This window comes from Vicia villosa, unplaced genomic scaffold (genome assembly GCF_029867415.1).
Source record: "Vicia villosa cultivar HV-30 ecotype Madison, WI unplaced genomic scaffold, Vvil1.0 ctg.001696F_1_1, whole genome shotgun sequence".
Lineage (NCBI taxonomy): Eukaryota > Viridiplantae > Streptophyta > Magnoliopsida > Fabales > Fabaceae > Vicia > Vicia villosa.
In genome coordinates, this window is record NW_026705699.1 from 380,623 (window position 1) to 386,744 (window position 6,122).

The 6,122-nt window shown below is 36.4% G+C and overlaps 1 long non-coding RNA gene across 2 annotated transcripts; it reads right to left on the reverse strand.

Annotated features, from left to right (window-relative positions):
• Nucleotides 1–3,867: 3,867 nt before the first annotated feature.
• LOC131636310 (uncharacterized) lies at nt 3,868–5,396 on the reverse strand. Of its 2 annotated transcripts, none has more exons than XR_009294027.1 (2): nt 4,893–5,396; nt 3,868–4,785 (listed from the first exon to the last, which is right to left on the reverse strand). It is a non-coding gene; the product is annotated as an uncharacterized LOC131636310 (long non-coding RNA). The 2 variants fall into 2 exon arrangements; XR_009294026.1 differs by having other exon boundaries at nt 3,868–4,790.
• Between the last annotated feature and the right edge of the window lie 726 nt (nt 5,397–6,122).

Below are 6,122 nucleotides of genomic sequence, written 5' to 3' on the forward strand. Positions count from 1 at the left end.
ACAAGTGGCATCAAGAGCTCTGGTTCATTCCTTGCTTCGAGAAATACTTATCGGATAAATGGCTTTCAGACCTAAAGGGGCTCACAATAGAGCTCCAGTTTTCAACGGTGAAAACTATGGCTATTGGAAGGATTGTATGTGTGTTCATATCAACTCCATTGATAGGAACATTTGGACAGCCATCGTTAATGGTCCTTTTGAAATTACTATGACCAATGCGGCAAGTGCTGTCATTCCTAAACCAGAAACTAGTTGGAATGCTGATGATGAAAAGAAGTACGGATACGATTGGAAAGCGAGAAATATTCTGATCTCAGCTCTAGGATTTGATGAATACTATTGCGTTTCCCATTGTAAAACTGCTAAGGCCATGTGGGACACATTGAAATTTGCACATGAGGGCACGAATGATGTTAAACTAGCTAGAATCAACACGTTAACTCAAGAGTTTGAACTCTTTCATATGGAAAGTGGTGAATCCATTGAAAATATACAAAAGAGATTCGTACATCTTATAAATCGTTTAAATTCCCTTGATAGACCTGTTTCCAATGCAAATGCTACTAACAAAGTTTTAAGATGTTTAAACAGGGAATGGCAACCCAAGGTTACAGCTATAAAGGAAGCAAATGACCTAAATACCTTAGACATCACCACTCTCTTTGGTAAACTTGAAGAACATGAGAAACACCTTAAATGCCTTGACATGCATGAGAAAAAGGTAAAGAAAGATAATAACATGGAGAAAGAGGTAGATAAGAAGTCAATAGCTCTAAAGACTTCAAGCTCCAAGACCTCAAAGCAAGAGCAAGAGGATAGTGATACAAGTGATGAGGAGGACTCGGATGATGAGGAAATGGGACTGTTTGTGGGAAGATACAACAAATACATAAGGAAAAATGGAGCAAAACACTCCGACAAAAGTTTAATTAACTATAGGAAGCAATTCAACAAGTCCAAACAAAATGATAACAACAAAAGAAAATCCAAAGGTCCTTATTTCAATTGCGGCAAAGTTGGTCATTACAAACCGGATTGTCCATATCTCAATAAGGAGAAAGACAAGAATCAAAGCAAAGGTCAAAACAAGCCTAGAAGAGCTTATATAGCATGGGAAAGTGACTCCTCAAGTGAAAACTCATCAAGCGATGAAGAAGAATCTGCAAACTTATGTCTTATGACTCATCAACACAAGAAAAAGAAACGTGTAAGTCATCTTAAACCTGAACTTGTAGATAAGGTATCTCATGCTCAATTAAAATTAGCTTTTGAAGAACTACATAGAGATGCAATTGAGGCTTTCAAACTTTTGGCCTCAAATAAGAAATTTTTTCCATATCTTGAATCAAAAGTTGAGAAGACCGAAAAGAATATGGAAGCCTTAAAACAATCTATGCTAGATATTCAAAAGAATAAAATTGAGGAAGATCCTCCATCATGGTTTGGTTGTGAGACATGTCACATTTGGCAAAAAGAAGTAAGAGATCTAAAGGCCAAATTAGATAAGGCTCTACAACCAAAAGTGACTTTTACGGTTGATCCTAATAAGTTCAAAAGATCGTATACTCCTTTATATAGCAAATACACTTTTGTACCAAAAGTATCAACTAGCAAAACAACATATTGTCATCATATTAATTGTCACTATTGTTTCAAAAAAGGACACACCATTGAAAAATGCAAATTTAGGAGGATTCTAGTTCCTAAAGGAGTATTTCAATGGTTGCCTAAGTGCAACAATTTATGTACTCACTACCAAGGACCCAATGAAAATTGGGGACCTTCCACTCTAAATTAATTTTGCAGGAAAAGTGTCTTGACATTGCCGAAAGGTTGTGGTTCCTTGATAGCGGGTGTTCAAGAGACATGACGGGAGACATATCACTTTTTGTTGAGTTTCATGCAAAGAAAAATGGGTATGTCACCTATGGAGACAACAATCGGGGAGCTATACTTGGTAAAGGAAGTGTAGGTAACCCATCTACCACAACTATATCTGATGTTCTACTAGTAGAAGGTCTTAAACATAATCTCTTAAGTATTAGTCAATTGTGCGACAAAGATTTCAAAGTAACTTTCACAAATTCTGGTTGTACAATTGAACATATTAAGAAAAGAGACATTGTGTTTAATGGCACAAGAGTAAACAATTTATATGCTAAACTTGGATGAATTGTCTAAGTCAAATGCCAAGTATCTTATTGCTTTAGGAGAAGATTCATGGCTTTGGCATAGACGCCTTGCTCACATAAACTTTGACTTACTAAATAAGGTTGTCACAAAGGATTTAGTAATCGGCTTACCAAAAATAAAGTTTTCAAAAGATCATCTATGTGATGCATGTCAAAAGGGGAAACAACCAAAAGTGTCTTTTAAATCAAAAAATGTGGTTTCAACATCACGACACCTTCAACTTCTTCACATGGATCTCTTTGGCCCTTCAAGGACTAAAAGCATAGGTGGAAACATCTATGGTTTTGTTATTGTCGATGATTACTCTAGATTTTGTTGGACAATCTTCCTACCTAGTAAGGATCAAACATTTCCAGCATTTACTCAATTTGCAAGGTTATGTCAAAATAAAATGAACACTAAAATAGTTGCAATCCGTAGTGACCACGGTGGAGAATTTGAAAATTATCATTTTGAAAAATACTGTGATAAACATGGAATTAAACATAACTTTTCAGCTCCTAGAACACCACAACATAATGGGGTGGTCGAACGTAAAAATCATGTTCTAGAAGAGTTGGCAAGAACAATGCTCAATGAAGGAAATCTACCCAAATATTTCTGGGCGGATGCTATTAGCACCGCATGTTATGTTTTGAATAGGATACTAATTCGTCCTATACTAAACTAAACACCATATGAACTATTAAAGGGTAGAAAACCAAATGTGTCACACCTCCACGTATTTGATTGCAAATGTTTTGTGTTAAACAACGGTAAAGATAACCTTGGTAAATTTGATGCTAAAGCGGACGAAGGCATATTTCTTGGTTACTCTGAATCTAGTAAATCATATAGGATTTACAACAAAAGACTACTTATAGTTGAAGAGTCAGTTCATGTGTCCTTTGATGAATCTTACTCAAAATGTGTCGAGAAAGGTATCTCTTTTGATAGTGCAGGCCCATCTACTGAAGATATTGTCAAAGAAAAGGAAGAAGAAAGTGAGATTATCAAAGAGGAAGATGCTAAGGAAGAGAAAGATGAATCTCATGATAGCGTCGAAAAAGAAAACATCTCAAGCAACGAAGAACTTCCAAAGGCCTGGACAAACGTAAAAGATCATCCAATTGACAACATATTAGGTGACATTGTTGCACCCCAAAATTTGCCCTCTTTATCCGTACCATAAGTTATAAATGACGTTTATTTCGTCGTTTGAAAATCAAAGAAAATTATAGAGTTTCCATTAGTTCGAGATTATTGAGTCAAGGGGGCTTGTGGAGTGAATTGCAAAAGAATGAGTGATGGTACAAGGTTATGAGCTTAAGGAGCGCGTTGTGTTCAAGGCTACATTCTTTCTAATATTCTTGGCTTGACGCATGATGCTGGTTGAATTGGTGAATCGAATTGAGTTAAGGGTTTTCATTGGAGATGCAGATAAATTGGAATTTATGCCCTAAGAATTGAAATGGATTTGAGTTCAAAAATAATCAAAGATGATTAAAATTTCTTAAACATTTTTGGGTGTAAGTTCTTGAGATTTAAATAACATCGTTCAAGTGCAAGTGAAAAAAGAGAAGAAATGATTTGCGTATTAGAGATGTGTCTTCGAGTTCAAAAAAATTACCAGATTACAATAACGTGTCAAGTTCCATTCAACATCATCAAGTTCATTCAAAAATACAAAACAAATATCATTCAAGTCAATATTGTTCAATTTCAAACATTCACTCACTCAAAATTCAAGTGTCCAAGGGTTACAAAATATACAAAAGTTTCAAAATTCAAGTGTCCATGGGTTACAAAATATACAAAAGATTCTATTCATTACAAGTACACCTACCCGACCCAAGTCATAATAAACAATTCCACAAAAAAAAAAACAAACAAGTGACACAGTTCACAACAGAAGAACCAAAAAATTCTGCATCAAATAAACCGCCTAGGCTCGACACTCTCCTCATAATTTTCCATCCAAGATTCACCAGCTTCGTTGCTCATGGATTCAGCAAAAAGAATTTCATAACAGAAAATAATCAGAACAGAAAAAAGGAATAACCGAATCGTAACAAACTTTTTGAATCCCCTCTCTCTCAATTCAATCTTCAACGCAACAAGCTCTAATTATCATCACTGAGTCTTGAATCTTCGTTTTCAACGCAATAGCGATTATCTCCAACAACTTCAATCTTCAATCTTCATTCACAAAACCTTCATTAACCTCGGCTTCTTCATCTCCATAACCTCAGAATTCATCATCTGCATCGAATCCAACAGAATCACCAATCACCATAGCCTACAATCATCTTCCTCCTTCATTCTCCAAGAACTCACAAGAAAATTCTGCAAAACTCTTCATCATCTTCAATCATCGCACTCCACCTCCTTCGTGAATCATCATCGTAATCTTCTCCATCATCAACCTTCACCGATTCTTTATCCATCAAATCTTCACCACTTCACGATTCTGCATAATCCTTATTCAACTCTGAGAATCGCGCAATCATCATCTTCGCAATACCTCGCAAAGCTCTCCATCACGCAACCTGCAACAAACCTTCAACGTATAACATCATCACCAACAACGCTTCACCGATCAGAATAACTCAACTACACTTCTCCGCCACGATTCGTCGGCACATGTCAAAACACAATCGAGTTTAGAAAGAAGAAGAAGAGAAGGAACAGAGTTGAACGCAAGGTCTCAGAGAACTCACCTTGCTGTTGAACTAGTCATCTTCTCCACGACGTCGAAGAAGCATCGAATTCGAATTGAGCTCCAATAGAGAACGAAATCAAAACGTTGAAAACGAGACAAGCGAAAGAACTTGAGACAGAGACGTTGGTGTGTCATTGAAGTCGTCGGAGAGAGGGAATGATGCAAGGACGAATGTGGCGATGAACGAAGGTCTTCGCCAAAGAGGACATGGCCGCCGCGCCGTTCGTCCTTGAAGAGAAAGTTGAGGATTGGTTTACTATTGTGAGAGATGAGATCGAGAGATGAGAGGACGGTGAGATGATGTTATTTGTTAACGGCGGCGAGTGAGATGCGTCGGAAAAGGCGGAGAAGGTGGATACAGCCGCCGTATCGGGAAGAAGGTTTGGAAACTCAATGAGCGATTCCGGTAACCCTAACCCCTCCTTCATAGGGAATTCAATTAGAAATTGATTAATTGAGTTATTAATAGAAATTAAGCCTGGTTATGGTAATTATTAAGAAATCATGAGATTAATTAACTGAATAAATCTGGACTTAAGGAAATTTTGTTTAGATATGGTGGATTAGAATCTGAGAAATCCATGAATTGAACTTGGGCCGAAAATGCTGGTCTTCACCCCATCTGAGCCCATCACACCATGTCTTTTGGCTAAAATCCAGAAATCTGAACAAAAATAAAGTGCTTGGGCCTGCAATACCTTGGGCTGCGCCCTTACCTTAGATTGCACCACTGTTTTCACACATAAACCCTCATGTTTCACTTAATTCATATTAGATTTTGTTCGTTTTAACTAGTTTGTTGTCCATTATTTTTTAGTATAGAAAAATGTATGAAAAACAATAATTGTTGTTAGATGTTAACATGATAAAAATAATAAAAACATGTACTACTTTCCGTGTTAGATTTAATATTTTGGACATAGTTTTGTTCTACTGTTTTAGATAAAAATACCATGAAAAATAATATTCTTGTTAGATTTTGTTCTTAGAATTTAATTAGAATTTTACCTCAATTTTGTTTCATAATCCGATTAAGCGACTTTGTTCGCATTTCCTTGTTATTTCTAATAAGTGTGCTAGCTTGTGCAAGATACTTTGAGAGAGTTCGATTGGGATTCAATTGCGTTGTGTTCCACTTTATTTGTGGGACACGAACTTATTCCTGATCTCTCATCCATTAAGATGTATTCCTGTATTGTCTGGATTGTATTTCTTGCAGGTTGCTTGT